Below are 11321 nucleotides of genomic sequence, written 5' to 3'. Positions count from 1 at the left end.
ACTTCATCGACTGGAGAGCTCTTAAGCAAGAGCATGAGCCTGGGTAACTTTGTTTCAATTTTGAAAATGTAAACGTGTGTGACTCACGATTCAATTTTAAAACGAAATGCATGCTTTCAATGAACTACAAGAGACAATTATTTCATGGGTCAGCTAACCATCACAATAAATTCTGAGGTAAATTATGCCTGTATAGAGGGGTGTGATGATATTATCTTTGGGTCAGTTATTTTGTTCTTCCAATTTGCCGTTTAAAATAAAGTAGCCGAAAACATTTCCTATTTTATACTCCAGTTAAATTGAATTTAGCAATTTTGATTATCTCTTCAAATCACTTGAGGAACATTATGCGTAAAGGAATATTTCGGGATTAATAAAATGTAAGCTCAATCAACAGTATGTGTGGCATAATGTTGATTGCCACAAAAATTGATATAGATTAATTCTTCTTATTCTTAAATTTAAAAAATGATAATAAATCTGGGTTACAGTAAGGCACTTACAATGGAAGTGAATGGGGCAAATCCACATTAAGTACTCACTGTTTTAATAGTATAAACATAAACAATATACATGTTACCATCATTTTCGTGTAAAAGTATATCGAAATTTACAACTTTGTTGACAACTTAAGAGTTATCCACCAAAACATTTGTCTAAAACAACTTTCCAGCACAAATGATATACAAGTTTTAACAGAAGAATGAATGCAGCCTATGCTTTTTAAATTCTAAGATTCACATTTCTGCTTTTAAACCCTCTAAAATGTGGCCCCATTCACTTCCAGTAGAGCCTAAGAAAAAGAGGGAGGAGTCGTAATCAATGTATTGCCAAAAATGCTGTTGATTGAGTTTAATTTGTATGAAAGACGGTTTATTCTTTTAATAACACATGTAGAGATTTGTTCAAACTGGGCATGCGCTTGTGATTAAAATGTGTTGTGCAAATGTTGTTGTTACACTATGACTTTTCAATATGTCTTTTAAAATAAAATCAAAGAAAATAAGTAAAAAAGTGTGTTTGGACTCTTTTTCCATTAGGCCTCTGTATTACGCTTCGCTATTTTTTTGCTTTTGGTAATTCGTGACATAGACTACCAGTTAAGGGTTAACTAAAGATTGTGCGCTTTTAGTCGTAGATTAAACCTGGCTCCCTCCCGAAATACGACAGAGAGGAGCTGTAAAGTTATGCAGAAGTTATTCTCCGTCCTTTGGGCCGTCCCTAATCCCCCCAAAACGCGTTCTTTTATGCGAGAACTGTGCCTCTTTTCTTGTTTTGCGCTGCCTATACAACATAAAGTCAGACTGCATTTAATGCTTATGGCGGGATGTGAGGGGGATTTTGCAAATGCGAGGCCCCCTTTCGCCGAAATATTGCTCTCTAAACGTCGTGTGAGTCTACCAACCCAAAGCGACCCCAGATTGTCCCCCCGGTGTCTGACTCGAATGACAAACCAGCCCGATTTCACTGCATCGCTGGGAAATGTTGAGACTGATAATAGAGATTTCGCTTTCATTTTTTACGGTTGACTTGGTTATTGTTACTTTTCTTTTGCCCTGATTCCGTCCAGGGATTAGGCCTGACTTCCCCACTAGCAGCGGCCAAAGTGGTCAGAACTGGGGATGACAACTGATGAGGATCAAGGCTTGGGCTATTCTACCCTCTGAGAGCCGATGTGAACCGAGAAGAGCTGGACAGAAGAAAAGCTCTTGGACAGGAGAAACGCGCTCTCAGTGTTCAATAAACGGATGCCCCTAAATAGCCTTGAGAGCCCTGCGGCCTAATTAATTAGGCCTATACGCCTAACTTTCTCGTTAAAACTTGAATATAAGGACCTCACTAATTTGCATGAAATAAATGGCGGGGATGACTATCCTAAAATGTCAGGAAATAAAATATAGACTTGGATTTGTGTCCTGTGCTTCCCTGATGGACCTTATAGCGCCTTATTTAATTTTTTGACAGGAATGAAAACGAGGCTGTGAAAGATAAACTTTACACTCTCTTTATTGTTGTTTAAACTGGAATTGATCGTTCTGCGGACAAAACATTGAAAAGTAGGCCTATCTTTAAAAAAAAAAAAAAAAAAAAAAATCAGCAGTCAAAAAAAACTCCATAAAGCATGAATTGTTCAAATGAGATGCTATCTGGGAGCATTGTAGTACAAATATTTGAAGAAACGATATCCCTCACAGTCTTCATTCCCGTCAAAATTACCCTCCTAACTGGGAACATTACAACAACTTTGGCTAACATTAGGCCTATATAAAGGTTAGGGACAAAGGATGTTTAAATAAAGTTAATGGAACATCCCCAAGTATGATAAGGAAAATAATTTTAATTTTATTAGTATAAAGTCAAATTAAGTTTTCTTTAAGTGCATTCTAGTGAAAAGAGGCCATTTCCATGTTCCCACAACCACAATGTAACGTATGTAAAATGTTTTAAGAACACAATAGGTTAGTTGGGCAGCTAAATATGGCGTTACTCAACAAAAAAGGCATTTACAGGCAATCTGCCTTTCAACGGAGAAATGTAATTTACCGCCAATGAAAATAAGAAAAGCATTATGTCTCCTTAAAAAGCACGCGCACGCGCACACACAAAACACACAGTGGATTCTGTTAATTAATTCACTGTTAACACCTAGCACTAAACAGTGACGTTTTGAGCTTGTCTCCCTCGACTACATGTCAACGATTCATGAAGAAGTTCATCTTTGTTGAATGTGTTGTGCTCCACTTCGGCCCGCTTGGCTCACAGATCCAAGTTTCCAACGAACAGACGGGATAATTATCAAAAATGTAGCCGGCGAGCTCGATGCACAATGCCGCATTGACTTCCTCACTGTTGGTTGCCTCTGTGGAGCGCCACGGCGTGGCCGTCGCTCCACACAAGTCAGCCCAGGCATCGTTCACCCGGAACGGGAGGCAAGGACATCTTGTTTCATAACAAGACACGATGCTGACTTCTTTCAGCTCCAGCGAACCGGATATAAAACCTGGCTGACAACATCCAGCACAGGCAGAACAGAGAGGGGAAAGGGGCTCACGGTTAACTTTCTCTGCTTCACCCTTGAGTTTCACAGCAGTTTAGAGTGTAACCTACTAAGTACATTTAAAGAAAGCCTCGTCAGGAACATTTATAAACTAAGAGGTACACCAGTATTCCAGACAGTGGACATGGCCTCCAATATTTTTACCATTTATCAAATTCTTGTTTGCACATGACTGAAACTATGTTTGCTTTTACCCACACCTATAGGCCCAAATGTTTGGGGGGTTGGTGGCTGACAGCTTCTCCTGTGATATCACCAAATGAAAGACCCCCCTACAACTCCTTGTTAGTTGCCAACTATGAACTTTTTTTGCCCTGAAGAGCAGTTTAGTGCGAGTCGGCTCTCATTCACTGCCTGGCTTTTGTGGGCCGCCCTCGCTTTCATTCCTCCGTGCGTTACACCAATTAAAGGAGGACGTGCACCAACTGTAATGGTCCGAAGAGTGATTGTTTCTGACGTGCAACAAAACCCATAGATCCTCCCCACCGATTAGGATGGGGGGTACTATGAGAGGGGATCTGGCCTTCAAGAGAAGTTTTTTATGCTTACAAAGACTGGTCATGTCAAAAAGGAGGAGCTCAAGAATCCTCTTGCTCAAGACTTTCTACAAACTATACCACTGCCTGATTCTATACAATAGTCAGCATAAAAGCTATTTATCACAACCTGGAATTCCTGAATCAATCACATTCCAAGAGAGCTGGATCTCAACATAGATGCAGAAAAAATACTACCTAAAGACTTAGCATAAGATATTATTATGTGACTATTAAGACTAATATAAAGCTTTGGTTTGCGATTTTGTCTTCAAGCATCAAATTAGAGAGTAGCTTGGCATAAATACTTTTTGGAGGAAATTCCCCCATATGACCTGTAATGTTAGTCAGACAAATGCCATCTAATTCTGCTGCAATTCTAATGTATGTATGCATGTCAATATCTGAAACTTAAGGGATTAATCAAGACTAATAAAATGAAACATGTTATTCCTCCGATCTACATTTTTTGAACACATTCTTCTATAAATTAATAGAATGTATTATTTCTTCACATTTCTGGATAATAAACTCTCTTTGATTTTCAATATCATGATGTGATTAGATTGCTAATCACATATGGACAAAAACTGAAATAGAAACAAAGTCAATTTTCTTAAAAATCTGTGTGAAGAGAGCTACCACACCTGTGCAGAAGCCTTTGTTGGTAATACCTTATTGATCCAAAATGTTTTTTCCAACTGAATTAATTTGAGCTGAATGAGATGTATTTAGTGTTAGTTCTGTGGTAATTAACCAATAATTAATTAACTGAAGCAAATACACTGACTTTAGAAAATGGTGGAAAACAGATGTTAGGTGAAAGAAGGCTCTGATCAGCAGGGGTGTGTAGGGATTTTGGTCCTTTAGAGAGAGGACTTGGCCCAGATGCAGCCATGTTAACTTTGAGTGGCCCCCATGGCTGAAGCCCCCCTTTCCCACTCTTCCCAAGCCTCCAGGTTGCCTTTGCATGACATCATCTTTGAAGCATGCCCTCCAAGCCCCTGTGAATCTCCCCATCCTTATTCCCATTGAGCCTCTGCAACCCATATGTTTCTTTCTCTCCCTCTCCTTTTTCCCCTCCTCTTTCTCTTCCTCCTCTTCTTCCACCAATCCCCTCCCTTTTTCTGTAACCAGGAGAAGGCATTGTTTAGGGCGAGGGCCTGATCAAAAAACGCGGCCCGCCCAAACTGCGGCCTTTCTGTAAATTCAATAAGCCCACCTTAAAGATTTGCCTAATTAATGGATGACATCTTTGGCTAGAGGAGAGGCGAGGTATTTTGCTCGGGCTCGCTCATTGTTGGCCTCCTAATTAACTTTCCCAGGTCAGCCCGGGTCTCAGCAACCTGGGAGTGAAGAGCTTTATTGTAAGAGGAGTTGTAAACTTACTTTTTTTGCCTCGGCACTTAAAAGGGAAAGCAACTATAGGGAACAGAAAATATCCTATTTAAGGCCTTTGTGAGTGAACTGCCTGCACATGGTCCAATAAAGGAAGTCTTTTTAAATAAGCGTTCATGGTCCTCCCCACAGTCCTCCTCTCCCCTCCCTCTCTCTTCTCTTCTCTTCTCTTTTCCTTTTTGGAGCAAAGCAGAAAGGTTATGAATGATAGTTTGGGGTCTAAGGAGTGAGGGGCAAGGGCCAGTCTTCAGTGTACCATTTATGTTTGAACCATTTGAGAAAGTCCGAGTTGGGGGTGGATGGGGTCTTTCTAGTCTGTCTGGCAACTGTATTTATCGTTTCTCACTACGAAGACAAGAAATTCAAAGTTTTAAATGTTACTATAATTACACTTATTGGACTATAGCCTTATTATCTCTTTCAGGTTGGCCACCTACAGACAAACCCAACTCTCTTCCCCACAGCCTACAATGGCAACAGTAATTGTTGTCGGTTGCAATTTACATAAATGCAACATAAGAATATCATTAATTGCAACCAAGGAGCTTAATGAACATAATGTCAGTCATGGAGAATGAATATAATAACCCAAATAACTTTTATGGAAAACAAAGAATTCCTTAGTTACACCTTATCCCCCAATGCCCCCAACCCCCTGCACACCATCCACCCCGATATCGTCTCACCACCCCTTACCTCCCTCCCTCTCCCTGATCCCAAAAATGAAGCCTTCTCATGTAATGAGTGGGGTGTGATCTTCCCACAGTCAGTGAGGCCAGCTTCAACATCATAACATCATTCATGTACAGCCAGCTATTTAAGCTGTTTACCTTTAATTTGACAACATCCAATCAATATGCATCCATCCAAAATACATTACATGCACAATACAATATATATTAACTGTTAGCTCAGTTTTAATTCAACTTATGTATGTTCAGTTCAGTTAAATGCATTTATTATCCAATAATAATTTCCATAATTGGTGACATGAAACAATTAAATGCACTAGACAAGAGTAAGAAATAATAATAGGTCATCAGTTCTTTGTGACAACACAATTTCAAACATTCTAGAAAATACAGTCTGTAGGTGTACAGTTCAAAACTTAATGTTTAAATAATCTTTCATTTAAATCATTACTTTCTCTTCTCTGTATTTTATTTATAGCTGTGCACTTTATTTGACTTGTCAAATATAAAATATTACAGTGCATAAATACGTTTATAAATAATAAATATATTTAATAATATTTATATTTATATTATCAGAAAATAATATTTATATTATCAGAATTTTAAAGAATTTATTCATTTAATTTTAAAATAAATGTAATATTAATTTATTATTATAATTGTTCCCAGTATCTCTCATTATCTGTGTAAACACTACCATGCCTGTGCAGAGGACATTGTCAATTACTTATTAACAAATTTGATTAAATGTTGATAAATAAACAACAGAAATGTCATGAAAATTTGAATGAATGTCCCAAAAAATTCTTGTGAGAGGTATAAAGTATCAAGATAAATATGATAGTCAGTGATGATAAGTACCGAAATACCATTCACCAAGCCTAAATACATCTAATTTGGCTAAAATTTGCAAAATTAGATGTAATTAGGCTTATACTGAATGGTAATAAATCTATATGTAATGCACTAAATCAAATCCACTCACTAGAAATGCACTCAGATGAAAGTTAAATAAGGCTAAAATCAGTAGGGCAGGGATGTCTGCATTTTGATCTTTAGAGAGAAGGCTTTGGCCCATGTAAAATAATCTTTAAATCTTAAAAAAAAATATATATATATATTTTTTTTTATCATTTTAATTCCCAATATTTGTTGTTGTTTGTACATGCTTCAAAGTCAGCAGAAAGTTATACAGATTTTAATATAACTATGATCTAATTCAGTGAACTTGATCCAACTCCTTAAGTCTTACTATGAGTAAACTAAAAGCACAGGTCAAAAACATAAAAGAAATCAGTATACAGAGCCATCCTGATAACATAAAAGCTTTTATAGCCATAAAAGGATCTGATGGGTTTTGGCAGGCAAATGATTAGTTAAATATTTTAATTGATGAGATGTCACTTGAAGAGACAAATAAGAAATTTGATGTCCCAGCAAAAGTAAGTTTGTCATTTTGAGCCCCTTAACTGTTTGTCAAAATGGTGTGAACGGCCAAAGCTTCTCTAGCCAGCTGTCATAATTTGTTAACGAGCCTTTTCATAAAAAAACAGAATGATAATGAGAGGACAGAAAAAAAGAGACAGGCAGTGAGAGAGGGTAGAGGGGGTGCCCTTCGTGAGTGACTGTGGAAGCGGAGAGTCGATCCCCAGGGAGTCGCGTCGGGGGGGCAACATCAGACCGATTTCAGCGCTCCAACATGATGGCATCTCTGATGTTTTAATATTAATGAGCGAGAGCTCCTCAGCTCAGCCTGCCAGCACTCTCAACAGGTGCCTCTGCTCCTCTCCGCATAGGACGGCAACCTCTGCCCTGTCCTGCTGAAGGAGCCTTGCATACACTTGTATGATAACACCTCTAAGTCTCAGGAGGAGCACCATGCCTTAAAGAGAGGGAGGGCAGGGAGAAATGGAAATGGAATGAGTTAAGTCATCCATTTAAAAACTTAGACGATGAGGGGAGAAAAGAGCTCTCTTTTAAAGTCACCTCTCGTGAAGTCGAACCATGAGGTCTTGATATTTCTCCTCTTCTCCCAAACCCCCTTGAGAAAGAAATTGACTTTTGTTTGGAGTTTGTGAAAAGTGGGAATCAGGAGAAGGACAATGGGGCTCCCCATGGAGAGGACCAGAGTGAAGCCATCTCAAATCAGTCAGCCAAGGGACCAATTAATCCGGCCATTGTCAGGCCCAAGCCACTGCCAGCACATCAACACATTCAGAGCCCATTGTCCCGATTCTCCTGCAGTAGGATTTAGTCCGTCCAACAGCCAGTTTTGTCCGGGCCAGCTCAGGCGGAAGTTTCTCACTGACAATTTGCCCCAAATAGATTTGTCAGAAAGCATCCATCGACCTGCCAGTTAGACAGGGTGAGGTTGTGTTGTTGGGCCTTTATTACTATTATTATTATTATTTTGGAAATGTAAGCAGTATAATGAGGAAATACAATATACTGTCCAAGTTTGTGAAAAAGTGTATGTGTGACTGAATGCCATAGCCAGAAGTAATCACATGTGAGCTTCACTAAGAAAATGATAGTGCCATACATACAGAACAGAAAGCGAGCCAAAATATTCTAGTTAAATAAAATTTGGCTCTTGATGTCAGGTTTAAGAGGCTCTTTCTTTAATATAAAATATACTAACTTCACTTGAAAATGCAGAAGGCTGCACTTCAGCCTGTTCTGATTTCTCACCAATGCGTACAAAACGTATTGATCATACATGCATATTTCATAACACTAGCCATAAACGCAGCCATAACATAATTTAAAGAAATAAGATAATACTAGAAACATCAGATTGAAAAACATCTCACATCTCTTGAATGAGAACAAAAAGTATTATGTAAGATTAATGTTTTTCAGAATGAATTTATTTATTTACCAAAATCAGGTGTCCACTAGACATCCAACATATTTCTAGCCAAATTAACATACATCACATACGTACACATGGATTTGTGTAATGACAACACTCCAACAACGTGACATTTTCATGAGTCATGAACCTCATTTATATCCTCTGAACATAAAACTGCTCTGAAAATGTGAAGAGGTGAACTAATGGCCCTGGTAATATAATGTTTAGTGACCTAATAACGATGAGTCATTTTTTAATTCATTGAATGGCAATAACTTGTGTTTGGGTTACATTTGTCCTGCCAAATCAAGGATTAGAAAGGAAACATTTATTCTTATGTTCATAATAAATGATTGGTTTGCTCATGAGATATTTTATTCTTTATTCTAAATCATATTTCTGCTATTTTTTTAAAAAGAATTCCAACTCATTGAAAACAGATTAATTCATAACAGAAATATAAATATTAAATACACGATAATTTTTGTTCTGGTACATTCTTGTAGTAGTTAAATTCTCTAAATGTTGTTCTAGTTGATAAAGTCAAGTGTGGGACTGAAGTGCACTGAGAGTGGCCAAAATATTAGATATATTTAGCCTAGTGATATAAATATGGTTTAGTGACATAAACACTCTGGGTGACAGCAATCTACATGTCCTTTCATCTTTCCCGTGGTTGGATGCTGCCTTTTTGAGACATGCTGTACTGCATGTGTTTGTCTCAAAGACATACTATTCTAACATGCTGTTACAGGAGTGGTTACGGATAAGAGATGGTGTTGCTGTCCCTCTCCACTTTAAGGGCTAAGTAAGTAGTTGCATACCGATTCTGTCAAGCCAACAACTAGATTCACAATCAGATAAATCTTTGTCAGAGATTTTCATTGACTGTTATTGAGAGGAGAGTCACAAACACAAAAAGTGAAAGCAAGCAGCCAGGGCAACCATGATGTTCGTTATGTTTGTGTAAAGACTATCTATGAATGACAGGATTAGAGTGAGTTAAGCAGATTACTAGGAGCAGACCACCCCACCCCTGACACACACACACACACACACACACACACACACACACACACACACACACACACACACACACACACACACACACACACAGTTAGAGAAAATGAGAGATGGGACAGAATAAGACAAATTAATATGTTTACAATCAAATGCATAATTTAAAAAAATAACATTATAAGCTCTTTACAGATCATATGGGCCTATCTAAAAGTCAACTGACTCAAATTCACTTTTGATTCACTCTCTCATGGCATTGATTTAGCTGGTGATGCCCCATAGAGAGAAATCCATTTTTTTTATTATTTTTTTTTTCAGACTGTCACAAAACGTCCTGAAAAACTAACATTTGGATGTGCAGTCATTCACCTGTCCAAAATCCTAATTTATTTTCAGTGCACCGAGACCACCATTTAAAGGAGGACATGACAATTACTAATTGCGATTAGCTACGCCCCCGTTCGCCACGTTTAGACCGAGATTTAGGGCTCCCATATGGCTCAGAGCTACCGTGGGAATGTTCATAATTAAACCTAAAATATGGGTGTCTACTGGCGGCGGCCAAAACACGGCACGCTGTTAAGGTCAAGATGTCATCGCGCGCACGCTCTCAAAGGGGTACAGTTGTGATTCTCCCGGTCCACCAGGGAAAGTCGCACGCATGTGTCCCCTTCAACCCAGAGCGCGCACGAAAACCAACCACTTGTTTTAATAGTGATTTTTTTTGTGTGCTTCTTCTCTTAACCACTAGAAACAAGGAGCCCTAATTCAAAAAGGCTTGTCGTATTGTTGTTTTCCATAATAAGCTACTTTTTAGAATAAAAGTAAAAAGTAAACTACATTTATTCTTCATTCTCCTTGATATTATATAAATATTTAAACATCCTCAGATAAATAAGAATACTTTTAGGGCTAAAGACAGTATATATATACTGTACTATAGCTATATATAAATAAGAGAAAGGGTTCGCATCATTAGCCTACAGTGCAAAAGATATAGGATATTAATGATATTAATTATTCGGCAAACGATTATCTAAATATGAAAACAAACTATATATATTTAAACAAAATATATATTTTTTAATACTCTATTTTAAATCTCTCAAGATGGGAACGCCATGTGTAATATTTGGAATAGGTAGAGAGAGTCATTCGGTAGTTCTTGCTTGTAGTGATTTCTAAAAGTTATACTAAAAACGCAACAGGTGCTCGAGCGTGATGGAGAGGGAAGCACGAGCGAATACAGAACGATCGCCAAACAGAAAGTAACTTCGCTGAAATTAAAAGAAGCCTAATAGTTTATATGAGTTATTAAAATAGAATAGTTTACATTATTTACTATAGTCTGTGAGCAGTCACTGAACGCTCAGCGGAAGCCTCTTATCCAATCAGTGGAAATGAAGTGCAGGCAAGAGGCTATACGCAAACGTTTGATTCTGTCATTTAAACAGCCTTGCAGATTTTAAACCCGACTAATCAATTCCTATACAGCGCACCATTAGCCTCTGACAGTGTCGTACTCACTGTGTATGGAATATCACTTTATTCGCCTCCGTGACGTCATGCGTGAGCAGGAGTTGAAGCAGAAGGCAGGGAAAAGCTAAGTGGTCAAAGGAAGTTGGGCTCTCCTCCCGCACACCCTCTCTCCCGCCCTCCTACTCTAATACATCTCATACATATTACCAAACCTTTAATCTGACGGTACACATCACAAAGTCACTCACCAAGGCTCAGGGCTGAGACACAATTCATGT

The sequence above is a fragment of the Xyrauchen texanus genome, chromosome 30 (assembly GCF_025860055.1).
Source record: "Xyrauchen texanus isolate HMW12.3.18 chromosome 30, RBS_HiC_50CHRs, whole genome shotgun sequence".
NCBI classification, from domain to species: domain Eukaryota; kingdom Metazoa; phylum Chordata; class Actinopteri; order Cypriniformes; family Catostomidae; genus Xyrauchen; species Xyrauchen texanus.
Note: the sequence above shows the minus strand (reverse complement) of the source record.